The 27,856-nt window shown below is 40.1% G+C and overlaps 1 protein-coding gene across 4 annotated transcripts in view; it reads left to right on the top strand.

Annotated features, from left to right (window-relative positions):
• The window catches only part of LOC122671759 (sphingoid long-chain bases kinase 1-like), a 75,703-nt gene that overhangs the window by 31,319 nt on the left and 16,528 nt on the right, over positions 1–27,856 (top strand). The gene's annotated exons all lie outside the window — the stretch shown is intronic.

Raw genomic sequence — 27,856 nt, 5'->3', positions numbered from 1 at the left:
ATCCCTGTAGAACCTATGATGGGGTTCTAAATCGGTATGTGTAGAGTTCAGATATCCCATTGAATCCAGAATTGCAGAGAAAGAACTGAAGCCAGATTCAAGAGAAAATTTATGAATGTAAGATTAAATCTAGGTCAGAAATAGTCCCAATTAAACCCAAAATGGACAATGAATAAATCCAGATATAAGGGCTTGAATCAACACAAGTTCAGAATAAAAGGGTGGTGCTGGAACTCAGATTTCAGCCAATAGAATGGGACAGTATCAAGGTCGAGTTCACGTAGGAACCCGCTTAGGTCACTCCCAAAATTTGAGCCGTTTTGGATGGCTAGAAACAGTCAAAGGGAAAAATTACCAAATTAGAAGGTAGGGGACTTAGTTGTAGAAACCAAACCAACCTTTAACTTGGGCCAAAACTTGGATTGAGTGGAGGTCCTATGGAGGAGATCTTTTGCTGAGAATTTGATACAATTCTGCAGGCAGAATAGGGAGTTGCAGGGGTGTTCCCAAAATAGAAGGTTGGAGTGTAACCTGCAAACCAGAGGAAATCTGGCCACCAAACCAAGGTCAAGTGTAGGGCCTGGTGTGGGGGTTCTATGCTCCAAAACTCTACAGAAATTGGTGAAGAATGGAGTTGTGAGGCCTTGAAACTTGCAGCCAATCTGGAGCAGAAACTGGAATCCACAGGAGATGGAATCTCTTTGTTTAATCAGCAACAGTTGCAGCAGCACTCATAAGGTGTAAGGGGATCTCAGTAGTCTTCAGTTGAGGTTTCCAGAAGCAGCAACAATCATACACAGCAGTAGTCACCAACAGGGAATCGAGCAAGGTAGTTTTTTTTTGGAGCAGCAATGGAGATCGAGCAGGGGTAGGGAAGAAGACAAGATAGAAGAAGGGGGTAGGGGGAATGGGTCTCTCACCCTGGGCCTCTTACCCACAGCTATCTCAGCTGTTGCTGCATCGGGGAAACCCATACTCGATGGCCAAATTGGCCTGCAGTTCCTTTTTTTTTTCTCTAAATTTTGTCTTTCATTAAGATCTGATGCCTTTTAATAGCTCAGGCCAGCTTACAATAAAATAGATACTTCCAAAATAAAACTAATCTAAAAAGGAAACTTAGTAAAATAGAAACTACTAAATCCTAAGTGAAATTAAATAAATTTACTTGGCTTTATAATTCAGCCACAAAGTAGAAACTACTGAATATGGGAACTTCTAAAGTGCACCAAATCCAGCTGACTGGTCAAAGAAGGATCCTAACAAAATCGTGGAGCATCTTTCTTTCAAAATTGGGTAGCATCTTTGACTGGTCAAGGGGGATCCGCAACACTATTCAGGTGAACAGTACCACCGAACAGTAACTCGTGGTACTGTTCAGGTGAACAGTAACTTCTCCAGAATTTTGTTTTTTCTATTTTCTTCTTCGTGCTTCGATCTACGTCAGTTATACAGAATATCAAGTACTAAGATCTGACCTATAAGCTGGTTGAGGGTAATAATTAATGGGGAGCATGACATATAAATAATTGAACGTGATCCAATAGTCTGATTACTATGTACTTAGGAATTCTACTGACAAAAGGATAACTCAAAACCCAGCATTCGATAATGGAGTTTAAGAACTTCAGTACAGTAATTGATCAAGAATGCAGGAGCAGTGACAGAGACTCAGTAAAAGATTTTGAACAATAATCTGAAACTGAAACCTGAAATCTGAAATCAGGATTCTAAATTGAAGATCTTAAGAAATCATACCTGAATTTGGAAATCTTGAAAATCGATGGAAAGATGTAAACAAAAAGCTAACAAGAAACAGGACTAGAATTGGAGTAGAAAACTGAATAGATTAATAGAAAATTAAGAGGGATTGAACCAAGGATTTAAGTATCAGGTATCGTATGGGAGGGGTGATTTTAAGAGTGGTATTATATCAGAGAGACGCAAGATATGCTGAAGATACACATGGAAATGGTCAAGAAATTCATGGATGTGCTTATGATACATTTTGTAGCTTGTAAAGAACTAAGAATCGGTCAACCAAAGTAAGAAGAAAAGAAGAATAAAGAGAGGACAAATAAGAGAAGAGTCTGAACCAGTGATAGATTCAGAGTGTATATTCTATTTCTGGTCAGTGTTCTTTAATAAGTCATGCAATGTTACAACTGAAATAGGAAAGTACTAGAAATGAAAATAACCTAATCAGTACCTACTAAACAAAGCTAACCAAAATAAGCCTCTTTTGTTGAATTGTGTAATGACCCCAAACCTGGATAGGTTATAAGTTACTGCCTTCACTGGCATTGGTTAGAAACCATCATTCACATTTGTATAATAACCCAACTCCCATACATCACATACATACACCTCGGCAGATTTAACAACACTTGGAGCTGGATTTAAGGTTTACACATTATATATACATCTATTGGTGGCAAATACTAAAGTTCAGCATAGTTATCAAAAGTTATATTACATCAAAAGATTGTATTATCACATTGATTATCCAAACATCATAGGTTCTCATGACCTGTCTCTAAGGTTAGTGCACCACGTGCATTCACAACCTATAGAGTCCTCTCCTCTGAATGCATCATCTGAAAAGGAAGATTTATTACAGGGATGAGCTAACAGCTCTGTAAGGCAAACATAATACAATAACAAGTGCTCATGTGGTTCAATAATAGTGTACAAATACAACGTTTTACTGTTATGTCAGTTCTTAGCCAATATTGTGAAATATCGATAGTGCGGTATATAGAAGAGGTTAGCCTGGCCTCATGTCAATAAATCAACTGTTTACCCCGGAGTATTGTAACCCAGGAGAGGAATGACACGGCTCGTACTCGTAATCTCATATCACATACAAGATTTTACCAAGTCCTTAGCTCATCCACATACTGGATTTTATTGAGTCCTTAGTTCGTCCACATACATGATTTTATCGAGACCTTAGCTCGTCCATATGCAGGATTTTACCGAGTCCTTAGCTCATAAGAAACCTCATCCAATACATATCCCCCTACTGGAAAGGGACGGCATTCACATGGTCATGTTCTCATAATACTACTATTATCAATCTCATTCAGTTGATTAGTTGATTCACATATCTCGTACACTTGTTCACATTTTTCGTATACATATTTATATTTATCATTCACATGCTCACATGTCTTGTATACAAACATACTCTTACAACTTGTCATATGACACTTCAACATATACTTGACATCATATCATTCACCTCATAATCTTATCATTTTAATGTGTCATGTCAAATATTTCAATACACCTCATATATCAACACATACAATTCTCTCAGATTCATTAATCATACATATAAGTTAAACATTCGATAATCCATATCATGCTGATACACTATATTACACATCATTAAACGCACAACATGCTCATACGTTTCAATATACATCATATAGAAATATTAGTATGATTCCCTCACCTTGCTTGTTACAATGATTCACAGATTCAATCTGTTTATCGTAGCATCTAAGTCTCTCAAGTCCTAAAATATCAAGCCGAATTATTTTGTCGATACATCTTGCAATCATATAATACTTATCATAGTACATATTAATATACCTTAGTATATTAAATTACAATATATTCATGACATGCTTGCGGGTTGTTGCAAATTGTTTAATTGTATTCCATAGGGGCATACTTGGTATTTCCACCCATAGCCAACTCTAATGTCTTTTAATTAGTGTCGGCTATTAGCAGGGTAAACTTGTAATTTTCTCCTCTTTTACCTTGTTATAAATAAAGGGCTTGGATTGTCACTTAACCATCCAAGTATTACAGTCCTATTCTTGCTAACTTGGTATCAAAGCTAACAGTTCAGTCCTATTTTGTTAGGACCCCTGCCCCCTCTGTCTGTCCCTTGGCACAGAATAGTTTGGTTCAAAATCCAGATCCCCTGCTCTGGTTTTAACACCTGAGAACTCTTAACCTATGCCTCCCCACCCAATCATTCCTCCTCCACAGACACATCCCTGCCCCCCCCCCCCCCGGTCCTGTATTTTTTGTTGGAATGGCATTGAGGATATCGATCCTTGCTGGTCGTGGCCTTAAAGGACATCTTACTGGTGACTGTGATGCCCTCTGATGGGGGTCCCTCTCAGGAACTTTGGATCTCTCATGATTCTCTGGTGATGTCCTTCTTGCTTAACTCCATGCAACCTAATATTGCCAGAAATTATTTACTATTGGACACTGCTATCCAAATCTGGACAGTTGCGAAGAGTACTTAAACTCAAGTAGGGAATGATGCCCAGGTGTAAGAACTACGTAAGAAGGTTCATGACACCAAACTGAAGATGTCTATTTCTCAGTACTGTGCTTAGCTTCACAATTTATGGCAAGAGCTTGACATTGTGCTGATTATCAGCCCACCAGTGCTATTGACTTTGCTGCATACCGCAAACATGAAGACAAGATTCGGGTCTACAACTTTTTGGCTGGTCTGAACATTGACTACGATCAGATTATTGTCCAGGTTCTTAGCAGAGATCCGTTCCCTACTTTGAAGCATAGTTGTCATGGCGTCACGGCGATCCATGTCGGTGGAGGGGTGTCTGATCGATATATCGACACGTCACCCGCCATGGCAACCATGGCAGAATTGTAGTTAAATCCAAAGTTGAATGGCAAGCTAGTAGATAAATCAAGATTTATAAGAGTGACGGCAGAATTTTAATTAATCTGAAGTTGTAAAGGAGTGGCAGAACTGTAATTTAATGGAGTTAAAGAGAAAACTGCATGGGTTAAACAGAATAGCAATAGAGAATATAGGGGGTTTAATTTAAATAATATAAGTTGTCCTTACTTGCAATTTTAAAGACTTAATATGTCTTCTTCAACCTTGCAATAACACAATTGAAAGAAAAAACTCAGAAACCAAGGCTAAAATAGGAGATTTAGGGAAACAGGGAGTGGGTCTAAGGTTGGGGAAGAAACAAAAAATTAAAGAAGAAATCGAAGAGGGAAAGAGAGACAGGACGCCATGGCGTAGGTGGATATGCACATTTCTCTAACGCCAGGACGCCATGGCGACGATATGGCGATGCCATGACAACTATGCTTTGGCTCATACTGAGGACAGCCGCCGTTCAACCATGCTTCATCCTCTCACTATAGATCGATCGGCCTTATAGAATGTCTCCAGTCCTACTCATACCTCTGATGGCCACCCACGCACTGGTGACAACTCCAAAGAGATTGTCAAGTGTGAATATTGCAGCAACTGTGGCACATTGATGCTTATTGTTGGATGCCTCATGGTAAAACTATTGATTTTGAGGCCAATCGTAGTTGTGGTTGTGATTGTTCCAATAACTAGGCCAACCACACTGAGACAGTTTCCACTCCTACATACATTGGTCTTTCTCAGGATGAACTTCGGGCTTTTCGTCAAATGCTCCAAGCTTCTCGTTCTACCATTACATCGTCATCTGCACATGCCTCTGCTCCTTCAGGTTCCCACTTTTTCTTGTTTAGGTATTTCTTTTAGTTCACATTGTGCATCGGTAGTCTCCAATTCTTGGATTATTGACTTCAGTGCCATTGATCATATGATTGGATCCTCCTCTCTCTTTCATCAGTATTCCTCCTCAGGGAAAGACACAATCCGAATAGCCGATGGTTCTCTTTCTTCTATGTTTGGAAAAGGGTTCTATTTGTTGCTCTCCATCGCTTTATCTTCTGTTTTGCATATAGCTAATTTCATTATTATTCTCCTTTCCATTAGTAGTCTTACTAGAGATATAAATTGCAAGGTAACCTTCTTTCAATCCCGTTGTGTGTTTCGAGATCTGGTGACAGAGGGAACAATTGGATGTGATAAGGTGCATGGTGGTCTCTATTTGCTTGGACATGGTTCTCCTTCTCTTGCTGCTTTACCTTCTCAGTTAGGTTCATCAATTCAACTTAGCTTCCTCTGACCTCCATCAGTGTCATTGTCGATTGGGGCTTCCTCCTCTTTGCACTTCATCTTTTATTTTCCTGCACTTAGTTAAACAATGTAATCAGAATGAGTTTTCTTGTGAGGGTTGTGTTTTAGCCAAATAAACTCGTTCCAGCTATTTCCCTTGAAATAAAAGAAGCATTTCTCCTTTTCATTTGGTTCATCCTGATGTGGGGGGTCCTGCTCTTCAAGCCTCTATTTTTGGCCATCGTTGGTTTTTTACTTTCATCAATTACCATACTCTAACTACATGGTCGTATGTGATGCAATTTAAAAGTGAGGTTAATGTAGTCCTAGATAGGTAGGAGACCTACTAGGAGCCAGGGGAATAGGATCACCTAACAAGGCTGGCCGATTGGGACAGATTAGGCTAATTAGGGCAGAAATTAGGGCTAGGGTTGAATAATGGTAGTGGGGTTTATAGGGTTTTAATATGTAGGTCTAGGAGGCTTTAATGGCATAAGAATATTAGGGTTTGGAAGGTTCTAAAATTCTGCAGTTGGGCAGAATCGAGTTGCAGGTCTTTTTAGGTTTAAGGGAATGGGGGAATGGAGGGGTTATAGTGGAGACTAAGGGCTAGGGTTAAGGTCGAGTGTGGGGAGTGATGTGGGGGATGTAGGCTGGAAGTAGGTTCGAAAGTGATGGCTAAAACTGGAGTTATGGGGGAGTCCTAGTTGAGGTAGGAGTTGCAGGTTTAATGGAGATTAGGGCTTTGATGGATGGAGGGGAAGGACATATGCAGGAAACTAAAATTACTTACTGGTTTGATCTCCTTCAAAGGCAGTAGCAACAGCTTGAAGAAGCTTGATTGAAGAAGAAGAAGAACCTCCCGGTACTGGACAGACGCAAGGAGTCGCAGGAGTCCACCCATCCTATCCACCTTGAGATCCACAAGGATATATACTCACAAAGAGCAGCAGCAATGGTAGCAAGCATAAAGCTAATTTTTATTATTCAAATTCGTATTCAATGCTGGCCTTCCTTACGAACTTATATAGAAGACTCAAAAATAAACTTAGACACTAAAAAGGAATGGCCTAACCCAATCCCTAACCGATTAGGTAACTTAAACTGGCTAGGAAACTAGAAAACTAAAGGAAATAGACTCAAAACATGGCTGAACTTATAGAGTCTTAATCCAGTCCAACTTACATCACATGACCACTTAAGTTGTCACATGACCACTTAACCAAGTCACAAGACCACTTAACCAAGTCACATGATCACTTAAATGGAACTAATTTGAACCGCTTCAATTAAAAAAACATAAAAATAAACTAAGTATTGGGCTAATCCCGTATGCAACCTATATACAGCTCATTAAAGTGGCCTAATACATAGAAAACCCTTGGGAACAAAGGCCCAACATGTATATAACCCAACCCTAGGCCTATTTCTAAAGAAATAAGCCAATTTCTATGGTGAACCTGTATCAACTCTCCCTAACTTGAAAAAATTCGTCCTCGAATTTTGCAGTGATGGGGGGGGGGGAATCAACATGTGATCAATAGCTTTGACCATGCCCAAACAAAATTCCGATGAGGCAGGAACATTGGGGATAAAGTCTTCAATGCGTGGAGCTTGCTCTTCGAAGAACCATGGTGGCATAAGAAACTCTATGTGTTCTTTCTTTGAATCAGTAGCAACTGCCAATGTCTCGTTCATAGAGCCTTTAGTGTTTGTAACCTTCTCATGTTATGCATGAGACACAAGCTCCACCTCTTCAACAACATCTTGAAGGTCATTGTTTTCCTTTGGAATGCTCTCAATTCAGCTTTGTCTACTTTATTCTCTTCAATGTATACCTCTTCAGTAGAAACTTCTACAATTGTGTTTTGGACCTCCACATCAATTTGATGGCTGAGCTTCTCAATTATGATCTCAACTACTGGTGGATCTTGGTCTACTTGAATTTCTTTAGCTATCGGTTCTTGAATCTCTTCAACACAAACTGCCTTAGTAGAATCTTCTGTTGGTACATCCGCCATTGGTGAAACTTTTAACATAGTTGATGCCACGTGCGTTTGAGTTGACATGTTCGGCAGTCCCTGTGGCTATACAGTCGATGTGGTCACCTTTGGTTGTAACCCTGTTAGAGTAAACAAATGGTATAGACGGTGTCGATCTGGTAGGACACACGAGTTGTTTTCAGGTTCAATCCAACCTTGTCGCTCGTCCAACCAATTACAACCTGCTACAATAACGCTCCTTGGAGATGGTACTGGCTTACACCAAGTGTCACACCCCGGCCCGGTTTATAAGGGCCAAGTGTGACTGGATGTATCTCACATCCAACCGACCCGCCAGGATCGCAAGTACTGTATTCTATTCGCAAGTCTCATTCACAATTACAGAATTAAATGCAGCGGAAGCAATTAAATATATAAATAAGACCGTAAATAAGGAATACTAAAATTGAACAGTTATATGAATATATATATATATATATATACCAGTGGAAACTGAAGGATCGTACTACGAGTGCTCAGTGTGTGTGACTGTGTTCAGAGAAATAAAGCGGAAAACTTAAGATAAAACTTGGTCTTATGAGATTTGAAGATAAGTAGAAAATGCGAAGAATTTATAAACTTGTGCTTTTACAGGAGATCTGAATTACATTCTTGATATCATTCAAGTCTTGGAAATAACTTACTGGTTTTGGGAGAAGACTAATAGTAACTACTTGCAGGAGGCAAGCCTTGATCGGGGACGAAAGCTTGATACAGGTCTGGTTACAAGATTGGGGCTTGAGGACAGGACTTGTGCTTCGATGTTCGAAGTCTTTTACAACTTGAAAAATAAAAATGAAAAACTAAAATGCTTGACGAAGGCCTGGAGAGGATAGAGCTGAGTTCTCTTCTCCAAAAACTCCTCCTTTCTTCTTGCGAAGTCCGGTCTTAAGTAGACTTTTTTGGGTCTTGAGCAGGGCTTGCGTATCACGAGGTGCTTCCGTGAATCACGCGTCTTTTGTCCTTTCTGCCGAAAGAAGAATGGAATCAAACTTTTACTGTGGCCGAAAGATGATTGAGAAATGTCGGGTGGAGGGTCCCAATTTGGACGGATGTGCCGACACTGCTTTACTGTTTGCCTTGTGAAAGGCATCTTGAAAAGGGTCTTCTAGAAAGATTCTTCCAGACTGGTAGTGGGAACACGTGGCATTCCATATCTGGGGGACAGACTGTTTTCCACATTGTGTTCGCACTGTTTAAACTCAATATTTTAATTGCCGAGTTGTGGCAATAGTGTGATAGGAGTTATCCTTACGTCACACTAACGTAGGCATCCTTTTCCCTTTCGGGTTGCCCGGATTGCCCATTGGCTAGGATCCATATACCCGGAATCCAGGGTGTGATAGGCTGGATTACTTCCTGGGTCTCTGAGGCTGGCCCAAGTTTCTTCTTGTGGACTTGGTTGATGAGGTGGAGAATTGTTGCGTTACTTCTTCGGGCTCACTGTTGGGATCTTGGGCGTATTCTCCTTGATGGAGATGCGGCCCAATGGATCCTACACTAGAATGGGCTCCTTCTGAATGGGCTTCTTCTTCTTCAGATTCTATTGCAGCCAGTTGGGCTGCGATTTTTGCTTCTTTGGGCTTAAGTGGGAGCTGTTCTTCTTCTTGGACTTGGATTTTCTTTGAGCTTGTTAATCGGGCCTTAGTTGGGCACTGTAATTTGGGCTTTGTCCTTGGACTTGCTAAGGGCTTTGATGAGGGTTTCCTTGGAGCATTTTGTGAGATCACATTTATCCCACCATTTTACTCAATCCTCCGATGAGGGATTCAATGGACCATTCATCGGTCTCTTTGCTCGTGGTCTCATATTCTCATACATTATCCATGCAAGTTTGCAGTGGATAAAAAACCTTAAGAGATCCGGCTGCTCAGGGATCTGCTTCAGTGTCTGGCAAAATACATGATAGGCTTCAAAAATGGGATCTGGTAAGATGTCAAGGATTGGACCGTAAGTGGTCCACCATTTTGGGAACCAGACTGGGATAGAACTGGAGAATTTATAATCGAAGCAGAAAAACCACGAGTGCTTATTCTGCTGATTCTGGTATAAGAATGCATGGTGCCATGCATCGATGTAATCAAAGAAGTGGTACTCTTGTGGCTGGTAGTTTTGTGAGAACTTCTTATGTTGTAAAGGGTGTGCACCCCAATCAGTAGTGCTGAGGATCTTGAGAATAGTAACTGATGTGTGGGTCACAAGATTAGGGTCTGTTTTATCAAAGTTTTGTTTGATCCTGATGGAATCAGTATCTATGAGGATGAACTCATAGAATTCCTGGGACTTTGCATTCTTGAGGTATAGTATTGCCGACCCTTAAAAATACCCTCCGGCAATGTCATTAGGGGTCCGCGCCTTTGGTAAGTTGTTCATCAAGGGATACTAGGACCTCGTAGTACTTGCTTTTGGATGTCTTGGCTTTTGGGGTAAAACTTGGTTTGATACCGATGTTGTCTTCGGGCCTGACACTATTGAGGTGGTTCTTGTGGTCGGGACTATTTGGGTGGAGCTTGTGGCTACTACTTGGTTGTATGGGACACCGGAAGAGGTCAAGGCCAATTGTTTTGATGGGGCTGGTTTTGCATAGGAGCTCTTGGATTTTGTTTTTGATCGGGAGGCTCTTAGAGCCATGATTCTAAATGACTCGGGTCCCTGCAAAAATTCCCTTGTGAGAAAATCGGGATGGAATTCATTTCTCCTTTTATGTGTTCTATTTCAAAATCAAAGCTTGATAAGAGTGCTTGCCATCTTGCAAAAATCTGTTTTGATGCAATATTTTGAACATCATTTTTTAAAACTTGTTTGGCGCACCGCAATCAACTCTTACTAAAAATCTTTTATTTAGTAAATCACTCTGAATTTCTGAATGCATAAGACTACGATAAAATTTCCTTTTTAATGGTACCGTAATTTTCCTGGGCTTGGTTCCATAGTCCGAAGTGTCTCAACCAGGGTTTCCTTCCTCGTCAACTGTTTGAGGACTCCTCCATATCCTAGGTCGGAGGCATCGGTCTCAACAATTTTTGGGAGGTCCGGGTTTGCCAGAACTAGACAGGGGATTTCTTTTACTAGTTTCTTGATATCTTGAACGGCCTTGGTATGGGTCTCACACCAGGCTGGTTGTTTCTTTTTGAGTCTTTGGTACAGAGGTTCACAGGTCTTACTTATTCCTGGGAGGAAGTCTCTAACATAATTTAGGCTTCCTAGAAATCTCTGCAACTGCTTCTTTTCTAGGATTTCATCAGGAAACTTTTCTGCAAAGACCATTGTCCTTTCTATGGGAATGATGGTTCCCTGATGTATGTAATGGCCTAAGAACCTAATTTTAGTTTGGGATAGGTCCATCTTCTTTTTCGATAGTACTAGCCCATTGGTTTTGACTACTTGGTAGAAGTTTCTAAGGTGCTTAAAGTGCTGGTCTATGGTGTCTGAGAATATTAAGACATCATCTATGTAAACTATTGCGTGACTCATCGCATCGGGTTGAATATATCATTCATTATGTTTTGGAATTCACTGGGGCATTTTTAGACCAAATGGCATTACATTCCATTCGTAATGACCAAAGGGTGTGGTGAAGGCTGTTTTGTATTTGTCTTGTTCATGAACCTGGATTTGCCAATATCCAGACTTTAAGTCAAACTTTGAAAAGATCTTGGCTTTGTGAATTTTTTGGAGTAGGTCTTTCTTGTTAGGGATTGGGTATCTAATCCATTGTAGGACATCATTAAGGGGCTTATAATTTATGACCAATCTTGGTGCTCCTCTTTCTATTTCTGCATTCTTGTTTACATAGAAGGCAGCACAACTCCAGGGAGACTTGCTGTTTCTAATGAGGTTTTTATTTAATAACTCTTGGATTTCTTTTTTGCAGGTCTCTTGAAGTTCCTGGCTCATTTGAATGGGCCTGGCCTTGGTTGGAATGTTTTTTTCTGAGAATTCCTTTTCGTATGGTAATTTTACTATGTGTCTTTTCCTGTGCCAAAAAGCATCAGGGAATTCAGAACATAGATTATCTTCGAACTGGGTTCTTAATCTATCAACCTGGGTTTTTATTGGCTGTTCTTGTAATTGTTCCGCAGTCTTGATGTGCATGATTTCATTTTTTAAATGACTTAGGTGTCTTTCTTTGGCTTTTATACTTCTAATGGTAGGATCCTTTGTTATAGATGCAGCTTTTGCTCGTCCTATTTGTTCTAGGTCTGAAGGTTCTAAAAATTCAAACGTAATTCTTTGTTTGCCTATCTTGGTGGTTAAGCCTTTGTTGGTTACTTTAAAGGGTTTAATTAATTCTATGAATGGTTGTCCTAGAATTACCTGTCCATCTAGATTCTTTACTAGGATAAAGGCTTGTTTGAAGCATATGCCCTGATTGCATATATGTACTTCAGTAATTTGTACGAACATTCATGTATTCACCACTGGCCGTGGTAAGCCTCATGCGTGCGTTTTGGTATCTTGGGTTGGAATTATTCCTTCTTGATACGATTCAGTGGGCTCCCGAGTCTACATGAGGGCTATCAAAGAAAACTTATAGGAAGAGCCTATGGTTAATTTGACCTTTACATGCCATTTTTGGGGAGAAGTGTATATGCTTGCTATGAAATTTTGGGAGCCTGATTCTTGTCCTGGTTCTGGTTCTTCCTGAATTTGTTTTGACTTTCCTTTTAGTTTAATTAACTCAGCTTTTACTTCTTTTATTTCTCTTTTTAAATCTTGGGTAGTAACTTCCAGATTTGTTATTCTAGTGTTTTCTGAATTACTTGCAGTCTTTCTTTGTTCAAACCTTTTGAAGACCTGGTTTATATCATAAGCCTTAGGTCTTTCTTTGTTTTCTTCTAAAGCTTGTCTAGCTTCTTCGAGGCAATCGTTTTCTAATTTGACGCGTCGCTATTTGTTCAATGGCATCAAAGAAGGATTGTCTTATCATGCCAATGGATTTGGTTTTGGTAGCGCCATTTGGTGGTGCAGGAGCATTCGCCTTTTATGGCGGAGGTTATGCGGCTGCGCAATCGCATCCGGTTCTCAAGTCACGCTACTACTCTTGGACTTTGAGTCTTGATATTGGTTTATTTGGTTGATGGCCTCATAGAAGACTTCTTCTTCCGAGTTCAAATCCTCTGAGTCAGACTTAGCGAATATTTCGAATATTTTTTGCTGGGTACTCTGGTCCAGGCTAAGTAAGCTAACCCTTTTGGCTATTCTACAGTATTTGGCTATGTGGCCTGGTTTCCCACAGTTAAAACAACCTTTGGGTTTTTCTGAGGTAGTTTTGGTATCATCCTTTTTTGGTTCTTCTGTGGCTTTGGTTTGGTTGAACCGTTTTTTCTTATTGAACCTTGGTTTTGAATAGTACTTATTTGGTTCATATTTTTTATACTTGTCTTCTTTGTAATGCTTGGATGATTCTTTGAATTTATGGGATTTCCTTTTATGTTTCTTCTCCGATTTTGGGGGGGGAACCCATACTGCTTCACGTAACCCTCCTAGTTCTTTTCTATAGGACTTATTTTCTTTTTTCATTTGTTGGGCTAGTCTTAGGTCCGTACAAAGAGACATTGCTTCTTCGTGGATGATACTATTTAATTCCCATAAGTATAAGCGTAGGGGAATTTCTCCGTTGTTCTCTTTTCTCGGTTTCTGTTTTATCTTTTCAAAAATATTCTGGGAGGCCTGTTAGGAATTTTTCTTTCCGAGAATGGGAGATTTGCATCTTCCCTGGACATAACTCGGGTCGTGAAGATATCTTTGTACCACTTAAGGTCATGTAATTTTCTCGCATTTTAGGTTTGATAATTGTTCAGCGGATCTATCTTTGAGTTTAGATGGATCTCCTAGGAAATGTTTGGTTAAGTTGAAGATGAGTGTATTTACTGCATCCTCAATAGGTCCATTCCTATCTTGGATTACTTCTCCTTGGTCATCAATTTGTACTGCATACAGGATTGCTATTCTTTGTTCTTGGGTTAGGACGAAGTCCCACCATCCTTTTAATTGGCCTGTAAAGCCTGAGACTAGAAGATCGGCTACTGCCTGATCAGAAGTTTCTTTTATCCGGTAGGCATTTGCTACCATTGTCATCTCATGTAACTTATTCTTGATGTTATATTCAGACATGCCGTCTATGTTCCATTCATAGATAACGCCACTTTGATAAGAGGCCTGGGGATACATTCCCCTGTTCTCTATTTGTAGATCTAAAAAACTGGGTTTTGGCTTAGACCTTTGGTAATAGTCTTCTTCAATCCTATGTATGGAACTGGGTTGATTTTCTTGAGACCTTATTACATCGACTTGGGCTACTGCCGAGTCTTGGGATTCCTTGTTTGGTGTCTCTGGTATTACTAAGCCTTTGAGCCTCTGTTCAATTTCTTTCAATGCATCAGCTCTGTTCAAAGCTTTTGCAGATCTCAAGCTTATGTTATGAGGTATGAATAGAGGCCTATGCCTCTGAGTACTGGGTGTTCCTCGGATGGTGAAATTCCCTGGAAGTACTTGGGTTTTGTTTGTCTTATGTTCTCTATCCTATTTAGTTGTCTTCCTATGGTTAGGAGGCTGCTGGTTTGAATAGTTTGCTAGATCGATTAATTTTTTGTCGCTCTCGGTGTTTCCGGATGTTGATCTGCAAGGTGCTCCTATGGTCTCTGTTGCTCCTGTTTTTATCTTGATTATGTTATAGGGAGGATGAATGGATTCGATCTCCTCATCTTTATCTCGTTATCCGAGAGTTGTAGTCTTCTGGTTGGGGCTATGTTTTCAAATGGGTATTCTAACCCACGGTATCTGGGCGTAAATGTCTAGGTAGGTGAAGAATATTATGTTGGTTCTATGTTTGTTCATTTGTTCATACCAATGTTCTCTCGATTTTAGCTTGTTGGTCTGAAGTAGTGTTTTTAAAAAACCATTCTTTCTTGTCTTTATTTATTGGAAGATCAAAATCTTTTCTTAACATTGGTTTGTCTATTTCGAACTCTTGTTCTGCTATTATTACTCCTACCTTTCCTACTGGTGGCTCCATCTGGGAGAAGGATGGGGAGTTTGGCCTTGTGACTGTTTCATCCTGGTTTGATCCATCACTTAGATTTTCTAAACTTTTAAATTCATCATACATCCCTCTAAGGATGCCTCCATGTTGTCTAATTCCTGTTAAGTTACTAGTTCTGGATGAGTGGCAGTAATTTGAGGGTGTGCCCGAGTACGAAGCTCTGGCAGGTTGTTCAATGATTTTTCTTACTGGGGGTCTTCTGGATGAAGACTCAGCAGGTTCTTTGTCCTTAGGCTGGTTTCTAACAAACCTGATGGACACCTCGCCATCACATGTTTGGGTTATGTATTCTACCTCTTTATTTTCTATCTGTGGCCTGGGCACTTGAACCTGAAGTTTCCATTCATCTGGGAAGGCAATGTCATCCCATTTAGTCATTCTGGGTAAAATTGCCCTGGCATGAGCAAAGTCTGTTTCTACGAACTTGGTGTATCCTTTTTCAGATTTCTGGAGGGCCCTAGGTCCTGAGATTTTTTTCATGGCCTTATACTGGATCCTATGGACTACTGCTATGGGTATTGATCCAGGCTTCATATTGTAGCCATGGGACTTGAAGTTAATTTTTAAAGAGTCTAGTATGTTAGCATCTTTTAAGGGTAAATTGATATCCGGGTAACAATTAAAATGGACTGTCCGTAGCACATGCATCTTGGTTTCAATGGCTCCTATGAGGGAGTCATCAAAGTTCAGAAACCTGGCGTCTCTTAATGCCAGGAGGATGGATGTGTTTAGCCCTTCCCTATGGAGGGGCTTTACCGCAACTTGGATTAAACCTATATGCAGATAGTTATATTTTTGTTTTAACTGTTGAAGGGTTGTTGGGTTGAAGAGGCATATTTCATGCGTCTCCGGACTAAAGTCAGTTGTTTGTTCAATCTTTGATAGCCGGTGAAGGCTGTGCAGTCTTGTTTATAAACTTGTTTGGTTGGAATCTTTGGGATGGTCCATTTTTGGAGGTGGTTATCCCTCCTAAGTTCATCACTACTGATAATACTGGAGTTTGAACTCCAGTCCTCAATGGTACTTGAAGACATGGTCCGATTTAATTGGTCCATTAATGGCACTATCCCCCTTTTAAAAGTGCATTTTACCGTTTTTGAACTGGGAAAAGGCACTAACTAGTGGTACACCGCCGATCACCGGGTCTTACACGCCGTCTGCCCCTTCGAAGCGGTCCAGTGCTAGTTTACCCAACCTTTTCTTCGTAAAAAAAATGAGAAACCACTTAAAGTAGGTGAAGAGCACAATAAACGAGCCTATTATTTCAGGCTATGGCTCTGATACCAGTGGAAACTGAAGGATCGTACTACGAGTGCTCAGTGTATATATATATTCAAAAGATTAGTGTTACAAGGATTCTTCGATACACAAAAGAGTTAATTACAAGACTTAATTACATATCTATACAAAAGTGTATAACAAAAAGAGGGGGAAGAAGGATGTAGCCTGTCAGCCAGGTGGCTCAGGAGAAGGCATAGTCGTCGCAAGAGCACGAAGCATCGTGCTCCACCAAGAGGGGAGTGTCAACTCTAAAAGCTGGAGGTGACTCCTGTGTAGAGGAGACTCCCACAGAAGCACCAGAAGCAACAGTAGTAGATATGTCATTTGAAAAATAAGGTGATCACAAGGGCTGAGCTCCACTGAGCCCAGTAAGGAAATGCATGCAAACATATCACAACAGTCATGATGAATGTCCTAAGTAAACATGCTCCTAACATGGATACTAAGTCGCATGAGGTATAAGTGCTACTGTAGCAGCATACTAGCCTCGGTCTCGGAATATCAAAACCAGCCGTCGGTCACCCGAGCGAAAGCATTCTACTACGGTAAAGACCCACCAGTTCCGGCGTGAACCATCTGACCCTAGTAGACCCCCAAAGTCTAATCCTACTGTTGATCCCATAGCGGAGTGGATCGCTAACATGGGGACAGTGAATGGCATCCCGGTATTACCCTTCGGACCTACCACGGGTTATCCAACACCTCAACCCCTGTTGGTAAGGGTCGTAGCACTATGTTATGAAGCATCCTAGCCCAATGCAGTCTAATCATGATGGCATATGTATGTACGGTTCAATTTTCGAATAAACAATGCAACATTATCATCATTGTATAATATCAAGTAATATCAATGCAGTGCAACATTCAATGCAGCCTAATCACATGCAGTCTAATGCAAAAATTATAAAGCTAGTAAACTACATGCTCTGTACAATAATAGTGATGATGCATGGTATGGCACATCGAACAAGAGAAAATTAAGACAACAAACACTCATAAATTAAGTCAAATTCCCTTACCTGAAGTTGTAGATTAGACTAAATCAACTACCCTCCAAGGATCCTAGCAATACAGACAAACACAGGGTAAACAACCCAAACACAGTCCTAAAACATTGGAAAACAGCAAGTATTAGGGTCAGGAATGAGTTCAGGTCAATACCCAAGCATTGAAAGGCAATTTGGTCATAAATGTTGAATCGGATTCAGGAGTCAGGTAAACCAGTCGACCGGTTCAAACCCTAGTTCTGCATCCGATTCAAATGGCAGATTTGGGGGGTGTTGTTCCTAATGCATGGATCTTCACATGCATAGGTCCAATTTCATGATTTCAACCTATTCTAAGTGGGTAATGCCTATTTAATAGTTTAATTTAAAAAATTAATATCAATTTGGGGGTTTGAACAATTAATCCCAAATTAGCAATTGAGGGTTCTAAATTTGGACAATTCAGCTAGGGATTGGGTTCCTATGGGACTGTTTTCATGTCACAGCCAAGTCTGAACCGAAATTTGGTTCAAAACACTGTTTAATTAGGCAAAGTTTCATTATCAAAGCTTGGTTTACAAGCTTTAATGGCAGCCAATAGCTTAGGCTGAGTTAAGACTGAAATTAGAGAAGTAATTAGAGAAGAAATAGATGGGAGCAGCAAGGATTGGAGGCCTACCTATGTGCAGCAGCAGGGATAGGAGATGCAACCTTTATTTTATGCTCCAAGGTCTCTAATGGAGGTTTCCAAGCTTCCAATTTAAAGCCAAGATCAAATTCCCAAGGCAAGTTCCTCTTTTCCTTTCTTCTTCTTCTCCAAGCTCTAAGTCTGAATTCGGTTCTCTTAGTTTAGGAATGAGTGAATAGTGAAATTAGTTGTATATGTATAGTGGTTCTACTAGGGGCTGTTTGGTTACTTACTTAGTTTAGCTAAAAATCAGTTTCTAGAATTAAATTCCTAAATCTGATTCTTAATAAAATTTCGTATCTATTAGTTAATTCTAATTATATAGTGATGTCATATGACATCATGGGTAATCCGGGTTCGGGTAAGTGTTAGAAATAGGATTCCCCACTGGGGATGTGGGTCCCACAGAGGTAAATTGATCAAAATACCCCTATAAGTCTAATTGGTCGTACAATGCATTATAAATACCAATAATTCACACTTACAATGGGTTTTAGTTGATGGAGAGATTCTGCATACTGTCCAAGCAGCAGATCAAACACAGATAACTCAGGTGTGGGGTTCCATCGGGGTCCTCTGACTCCAGAAGAGCAAGCTGGGAAGAATCCCTGGAATCCTCCATAGGTGTGTCGAGAGGTTCATCTGTATCCTCGACTGATGCAGCCCATAGCATCGAAGCCACCATAGACTCAGAGTTGGAACTTGAAATCACACAAGTTCCAAAAATTTTAAATTTATTGCGGTTTTCACACCAAGCACCGTCAGAGTATGAGGAACATTCAAATTCAACAAAGACTTGACCTGTAGGCATGATGCAAATCTCTCCTGACTGGGACAACATATCCACCACGGATTGTGAAATAATGTTGTTACGTCGCCTCTCATCAACAATTAATATGGCTGTGCTCCCATTGGGTAGACGAACTCAGGTCTTAAAAACGAATGGAGGTGGGTCTTTCGAGGCTTGGTTGAAACTTCCCTCTGCCATAGCTCTAATACCAATTAATGTAGCCCTAGATAGGTAGGAGAACTACAAGGAGCCAGGGGAATAGGATCACCTAACAAGGCTGGCCGATTGGGACAGATTAGGCTACTTAGGGCAGAAATTAGGGTTAGGGTTGAATAATTGTAGTGGGGTTTATAGGGTTTTAATATGCAGGTCTAGGAGGCTTTAATGGCGTAAGAATATTAGGGTTTGGAAGGGTTCTAAAATTCTGCAGTTGGGCAGAATCGAGTTGCGGGTTTTTTGTAGGTTTAAGGGAGTGGGGGAATGGAGGGGTTATAGTGGAGACTAGGGGCTAGGGTTAAGGTCGAGTGTGGGGAGTGATGTGGGGGATGTAGGCTGGAAGTAGGGTTCGAAAGTGATGGCTAAAACTGGAGTTATGGGGGAGTCCTAGTTGAGGTAGGAGTTGCAGGTTTAATGGAGATTAGGGCTTAATGGATGGAGGGGAAGGATATATGCAGGAAACTAAAATTACTTACTGGTTTGATCTCCTTCAAAGGCAGCTGTAGCAGCTTGAAGAAGCTTGATTGAAGAAGAAGAAGAACCTCCCGGTACTGGACAGACGCAAGGAGTCGCGGGAGTCCACCCACCCTATCCACCTTGAGATCCATAAGGATATACACTCACAAAGAGCAGCAACAATGACAGTAAGCATAAAGATAATTTTTATTAATCAAATTCGTATTCAATGTTGGCCTCCCTTACAAACTTATATAGAAGACTCAAAAATAGACTTAGACACTATAAAGGAATGGCCTAACCCAATCCCTAACCTATTAAGTAACTTAAACTAACTAGGGAAACTATAAAACTAAAGGAAATAGACTCAAAACATGGCTGGACTTATAGAGTCCTAATCCTGCCCAACTTACATCACATGACCACTTAAGTTGTCAGATGATCACTTAAATTGAACCAATTTGAACCGGTTCAATTAAAAAAACTTAAAACTAAACTATGTATTGAGCTAATCCCGTATGCAACCTATATACTCCCAGTTTAGGCTCATTAAAGTGGCCTAATAAGTAGAAAACCCTTGGGAGCAAAGGCCCAACATGTATATAACCCAACCCTAGGCCTATTTCTAAAGAAATAAGCCAATTTCTATGATGAACCTGCATCAGAGGTCTTCCGGTGTTTTCAGCACTACCATAAAATGGTTCTCACTCAGTTCAATACGACTCTTAAAATTCTCCCCTGGCGGAGAATACCTGGAGGTTTAGTTCCAAATTTATTGGGCTGCCAATGGGATTCTTCATTAAACCAGTTGTGTAGATACTCCTACAATAATGGGGTGGCCGAAAGGAAAAACTGCCATCTGCTCGAAGTAGCTAGGGCTCTCATGTTTGCACGACATGTCCCTTTTCAATATTGGAGTGATGCTGTGCTTGCCATTGCCTACCTGATAAATCGCATGCCCACTCACATCTTGGACTCATGTGCTTCAGTTGAAGTTCTACAGGGATCCTCCTCTTTTATTGTACCCCCTATAAGATCTTTGGTTGTGTTTGTTATGCTCGCAATCGTCATTCTTATGGGAAGTTGGATCTCAAAGGTTTCAAGTATATCTTTCTGGGTTATTCTGCCACGGAAAAAGGATACAACTGCTATCATCCTCCTGCATGGTGCACCTGTGTGACTATGGACATTTTATTTCGAGTCTTTGGCTTATTACTCTTCGCTACCTCTTCAATGGGACTATGACCAAGGTTTTAAGTATCGGTATCAGGTATTGTATCGGTTGGGCGATTTTAAGAGACGTATCATCTCGTATTGTATCATATCGAAGATATATGTCGATTGTTGCAGAAACGCATGAAAATGATCAATACACGTGGAAATACACTTTTGGACACAAAAAACAATATAAACAAACAATTTATGTCATATATCATGCATATACACTAAGAATTGTGAATAATTTATAACCAAACAAGTGCGGCACTTTGAAGTTGTTATAAAAGATTAAAAGATGAGATTTCTTACATGTAGAGACTCTATTGCCATGAAGAATGTCGGGTTGGATCAAAGTCATGTCTGTAAGGGTCTTCAAGAATAGGAGCGACTAGGATGATGTTGTGTATTGACCGAACATAAGCACAATACTAAGCCCAGTCGAAATATTGATGGTAGTGACTCTCCCACTCATAGTAGAATCGTGTGCACTGCTCTGGAGAGGCTAATGTCGTGAAAGCACTAGGTTGTGGTTATGCCTCTCCATATCCATAACTTCCATACCCTACAGAAGCCCCTTGTCCATAGCCCGAAGAACTTGATGCATAACGCCCATGGCTTGATGAAGCACCAGCTTGATCAGAATTAATGCTAAGCGACTCCATGCTAATCATAAGCACATCACTATCATAAGGATTGTGGGAATGCTTGCAAGCCTTGCCCTTCCTACTGTAAGTCTTATTGCGACCACCATGTTGAGTATCTTAGGTAGCATGTGTGTATCTTGCTTCACGTGTGAACTGCATCCCAACATAATGTTGTGAAGCCCCATGGCCACCTCCACCAGCACCACCACTACCTCCAGCACAACCACCACTACCACCAACACCATTACTACCACCACCACCACCACCACTACCATCATCAGCAGCAACATCAGTCACACCACCACCACCGCCACCACCATCATCAATATCCCCATCACCATTACCATCGTTACCTTCATCATCATCATCAACATCAACATCTTGTTGAGTTCCTCCATACGGATGACCTGACCTCGTCCTCCCTAATTAAACCTTATTCAGGGCTACTGCCATCCTCTTCAACATTAGGATAAAGATCTTCTAATGGTGCCTGTGTTTCATCATCATCAATTTGTCAAATGATGTTCTCTATGATTGGATCAGGTTTGGTTGTCTGGCGATCCTCACTTACCTGATCCATCACCATTACCTTATTGGTGTCCTCTATCCATGCTCTAACTAGATCTTCATCAAGTAGGTGGTTGATCTCGATTGGGTTGACATCTACTTCATCCCCTTCTCTTTCTAACTCTAAATATTTAAGCTTCAGCTTCATGTTGTAATGGACATACACTAGTTTCTCCAACTTTGAATAACTGAGATGATTGCGGGGTTTGGTGTGTATCAACCCGAATGTACTCCAGTTACGTTCGCAGACACTAGAGGATGCCGTTAGGGATAACACTCGAATTGCAATTTGAGTTAAGTGTGGAGCACTAGTACCCCTATAATTGAGCCACCAATTAGCTGCATAATAATAATGAAATATTAAAAAACAAAACCTTGAAACAAATTTTAAATAACATAATAAATTATTAAACCTAATTTACCTAGGCGTTGTATGCCCCTGACATTGGATAGCCATTCTATCAGCAAAAACCACGAGTGGCCTCACGAAAATACTTAGCTTAGAGAGGTATTAAACATATTAGTTCACTAATCACCACTGAAACTGTTATTTGACATATTCTTGGTTTCAGTCTTTTATACAATTAATGTATTACGAACCTCTTTCATGGCAAGTGTGGCCTTGGCCACATTTGGCTCCAATCTATTGACAATATTCCTTAGGGCACTCAATAGATCCGGTCTACACCCTACATCATTGTTGTATTAAATATCCGGATTCAAATAATATGCTGCACATGGTTTGTAATTGATAGTTAGAAAGCTAGAATACTAATAAATAAATAGTAACTTAGTAAGTGTTTAAAATGAAACCAAAGTCATCTACATAAGGATGAGTTATAAGATTACCTGCCCAATGAACATCTTGAACCCCAACATCTTTTCCCATCGATCGGTTATAATCTTCAAATACTTCTTGGTTGATGTTGGGTTATCATTGTGTATCTTCTTCTCAACCTTTTGCAGGAGCGCTACCATCTTACCCATGGGCTGCTCTTTATCCCCATCAACCTCTCGAAAAAGACAAAAGAATGGGTGCACAATCATATCAAGTCGTTGCATCTGATCCCAAAACTTTGAGGTGACAAGGTTTTGAACATATCTCCCAATTTCAAACCTTGCATAACTGCTAGTCATCTAGTCAGCAGAGGTGAACATCTGAAGCAGTCCATCCTTTAGGGAAATGAGGCTGTCAATTGCAATGTAATTTGTTGCAAATCTTGTGGTTGCAGGCCTCACTAAATCCCCTCTTGTGTGACTCTTCATCAATGCCAAAACCCAACTATGGATATAAATAAAGTTGGTGATCTTCCTTGCATTACTAACCAACTGTTGGACCTTTGGCAATTCACCTATGTCCTTGAACATCAAATCTATACAATGAGCCGCACATGGTGTGCAAAATAGATGTTGCCTCTTCAACATAAGCAATTGACCAGCCTTTTTGAAATTTGCTGTATTGTCAGTTACTATTTGGATAACATTTTCTTCTCCTACCTCCTCCGCAACTTCATCCATTAACTTATACAAGTAATGAGTATCTTTGATTTCATTAGATGCATTGACCGACTTGTGGAAGATCGTCTTTCCATCACAATAGATAAGAAAATTGATGATGGATAATCTTGTTGGTCCACTCCATCCATCACATATGATGGTTACTCTATATAATGTCCACTGCTCCTTGAACCTCTCAACATATTCATGCACCTCTTGGACAATATCATCCAAGTAAGGCCCAATAATCTCATAAGGTGTGGGTAGCTTAACACACCGCTGAATCTCCTTTACCATGGCCTTGAAGTAGGGATCTTTTGCCTTATATGGTGGAATCATGGAACTGTGGAACCTTTTAGAGATTGCTCTACCTATCCTTTTACTAAGTGTTTTGGGTTGAAAGCTTTCTTCAATCCTCTGTTGGCCATCATCCCTCGGTCTGGGATTCATGTCTCTGATATCTAGGCTCTTCTTTCTCTTACCCTTACCACTCTTAGTAAACCGGTCAAACATTCCCTTCACACTGGTTGCTCTACTAAGGCCAGCAAGCTCCTTACCCTTACCTACAAATGGACGACAAGAGGAGCCAACACCAATATCTACAGGGCCCTGGTGTTGGAGTCGAGCTGATTGACATCTTACCAATTGCTCAGCTTTCCATTGTCTCTTTTGCTTTATGTCTTGATTGTTTCATTGCCCATGCCAACTCTGGGTCCTCCTCTGCTTCTATATCCGATCCTTCATAAGCTTCAAAATCTTCCATCAAAATTTTCACCAAAACATCCTCATCCTCATGTGCTTGGGTGGATTTTTTATTTTTTAAATCTCTAAGGTGTTTTTGCATTGCCTTGCTCAACTCTACAAGGCACTCTGTACACTTGGCAACATTTCCATATTCTCCTGCCATGTGTTATTTTTGCCGAGTTACCCCACCTCCAAGATGTTGAGTGTCACAGAAGTTGCACTATGTTTGCAATTTGCTGTTGTTTATCTTGGTACAATAAGACCATCCAATGTCTTGTTGTCACGGCATCGTCCTAAACAGCAAACAAAAGTAGATAACTATATAAGTACTAAACTATATTAAAATCCACACATCAATAATTTATACAAGTACATGTCTATATGATGCATTTCATGCATTGCATGTTCTTAGCAAAGTATATTAAGCAAACTTTAAACATTTTATATTTTCCACAATTAGTTTCACATTATTTAATTTTTCAAAAATTAAAAAAATGACATAATAATATAATATAGTACAATAGCATACAATAATATGAATCTAAGTCTTTTCTTGTATTTCAGCCATTGATACATTTTATCAAACTAATAAAAGAGTAAAGATGAAAAAATTAAGAATTTTTTCATTTTTGTAAGTATTTTATAATTTCAGAAAATAGCAAAAAAAATAAAAAAATTACATATTATAGGGTAAAAATATAATCTTGATGCAAAGTGATATATCTGTACATTATGTTATACATATATTATACACAATACACATAAGCATTGGTTGAAATTTTTGGAAAAGATAAAAATAAAAAATCAATTTGAGAAGCAATTTTCGGTTTTGGGTGAAAAATGCAAAGATTTGAGTTCAAATATTTGCAAGTGTATACAAAGAAGGCATTACTAACTTAGTTTAATCTATTCTCTTTGAATCATGGCAAAAAAAAAGAACGAAAATCAAAGATTTGAACCAAAAATCAAGTTCTTGTCAAAAAACCTACCCTTACCATTGGCTCTAATATAGCAACCACTTTATTCAAGTCAACGCCAGAATTGGTCACTTGCGATGGTCTCTTGTGCTGCCCTCCCTTTGTCTGTATTCGACCCCCTCCAACCAAACCATTGTTCACTGGCAAACATAGACCTCAAACCTACAACCTTCATTTGAAAGCTCTTTAATGCAATGTAGTTGGTGGCAAATCGAGTAAGACTAGGCTTCACCAAATCAGCATTGCATTTCTCCCGCAACATTTGTAATGCATAACCATGGTTATATACAAAAGAGGTCACTTGTCTTGCCCTTTTGACCACATTTGCTACCAAAGTTTTCTTCCTCATGTCCTTCAACATTAGGTCAATGGAGTGTGCAGGACATGGTGTCCAAAAAGAGGTGTATCCTCTTGCTTTTCTTATTTATCAACTTCTCTCTAGCCTTTTTGAAGTTAGAACCGTTATCTGTCTCAATTTGGATAACGTTCTTTGGCCCTTACAAAAATGTAGCATCCTTTATGTCGTTCGATGCATCTAAAGACTTCAAGTAGGTTGTTTTACCATTGCAGCTGACCATGACGTCGATGATGATGGACTGTCTAGTAGGTCCAATCCAACCATCACCCATAATGGTAACTTCTTATGTCTTCCACCTTGGCTTTAATGTGTCAATATAGTAGTTTTTCCTTAAGGATTTCTTGTAAGTTTGATTTGGAAACTTATCGATAGCATGTTTTCCTTAAGGATTTCTTATAAGTCAGTAATCACAACCATCTGATTTGGAAACTTTCTTTCAAGAGAAGACTGTTGCATTCAGTTAGGGCTCTGTTTGCTTCCATGTAAAAGCCACAGAAATGGGAAATTTTGAAGTAAAATCCTATTTTTGCATACTAATGATACCTAAAAAATTTCCTCTTACCTGAGAGCACACTGAATATTAGCTTAATTGTCGCCTCAATCCGAAAGAAATGTCCATCACTTGCGGTAAATATGGGAGGGGAAGGGTAGATGATTTTCAAATTATAAGCTTCTTGCTCTCTTGGCAGTTGCTTTTAGAGTTTGCCTTCAGAGCTGAAGAAGAGCATTCAGATTACTTGTAGCCAAGCTTCGAGGAGATGAGTTGCAGGTCGAACAGAGTTGGGAGGAGATGCAGGTCGAATAGAGCTTCAAGGAGATGAGTTGCGAGTCGACCAGAGCTGGGAGGAGAGGAGTTGCAGATCTCAGTGGCAGGCTTTACCTTCCAAGTCGCTAAAAGCCATTCGTGGGTTGTTTGAGCTTGCAGCGACAATAATGGTGGTCTTTATGTTATGATTGGGGAAGTTGAGTTGTAGATATCGCAGAGGAGATGTGTTCTTGCGCAGAGGAGATGAATTGGGTTTTTTTCAAACCCTTAACGGTCGATTGCTCATTCTATCCTATTAGCAAGGGTAATTTGGTCCAAAGCTACTTAATTCTAATGTTGTTAGTCCCAAGTTAACGCCATGGGTGCATTTGTTAACTTTAAAAAAAAAGTATGGGGCCATTAGTAATTGTCCAAAATTGATGGGTATTTTTGTAATTACATGATACCTCAGGGGAGATACGTGTAAATTTCCCCAAAAAAATGAAAGCTGAAAGATGAAATATAATAAGAGGAAAGATGCAAACCCAGTACGTCAGGAGAATCTCTGCTAACTGGGGTTTGTGATAGGGATCCTTGCCCTCCAATAGGCTTTGTCCGAGGTCATACTTGGTACAAGGCCTAGACTATGCAAGTCCTTCCTCACCACTTCTCCTATGGTCATTTTAGTCCTACCCCTAGCTCGTTTAGCTCCTTCAATTGCGATCATATCACTCCTTACTAGGGTGTCTGTAGGCCTTTGTTGAATATGGCCATACCACGTTAAACGACTCTCTCAAAGCTTGTCACTAATTGGGGCATCTCCCAAGTCTGCTCTTATACGTTCATTCCTTACTTTATCCCTCCTTGTTTTTGTTCAGTTTTAGAGAAGAAGGAAAAAGGAGAAGAAGAGAGGAGAATCGATTTGTGTTAATCTGTTGTGTCTCAACAAGAGACAAATATGCTTATATTGAAAAGAATGATAAATTACAGAGGGGCCCCTGGCCTTATACAAATAACAGAAAACACATAAAACTAAATGGGGTTATGTACAAGAATACCCCTTAAACTAAACTCCTATTCTTAACACTCCCCCTCAAGCTGGGTGGTATATGTCATACATACCCAGCTTGTCCAATAAACAGTCCAAGTGATGAGTGCTAAGTCCTTTGGTGAAGATATCAGCCACTTGTTCATTTGTCTTCACAAACGGGGTGCAGATGGTCTTTGACTCGATCTTTTCCTTAATAAAATGTCTATCAACCTCAACATGCTTAGTCCTGTCATGCTGCACTGGGTTGTGGGCAATACTTATGACTGCCTTGTTGTCACAATATAAACTCATAGGTTCAACAGTCTCAAATCCCAACTCTTGAACAAGTCTCTTTAGCCACAAGATTTCACACACTCCGTGAGCCATGGCTCTAAATTCTGCCTCAGCGCTTGACCTAGCCACCACAGGTTGCTTCTTACTTCGCCAAGTAACTAGATTTCCACCAACAAAAGTACAGGCCCCGGAAGGGGATCGTCGATCAGAAATAGATCTAGCCCAGTCAGCATCAGTGTATGCTTCAATCCTCAAGTGACCATTTCTAGAGAAGAGAAGGCCTTTTCCAGGACATGATTTTAAATATCTACGGATTCTATAAATTGCATCA

This window comes from Telopea speciosissima, chromosome 8 (genome assembly GCF_018873765.1).
Source record: "Telopea speciosissima isolate NSW1024214 ecotype Mountain lineage chromosome 8, Tspe_v1, whole genome shotgun sequence".
Taxonomy (NCBI): domain Eukaryota; kingdom Viridiplantae; phylum Streptophyta; class Magnoliopsida; order Proteales; family Proteaceae; genus Telopea; species Telopea speciosissima.
The sequence above is the reverse complement of the archived record's forward strand: the minus strand, read 5'-3'. Positions and strand labels throughout refer to the sequence as shown.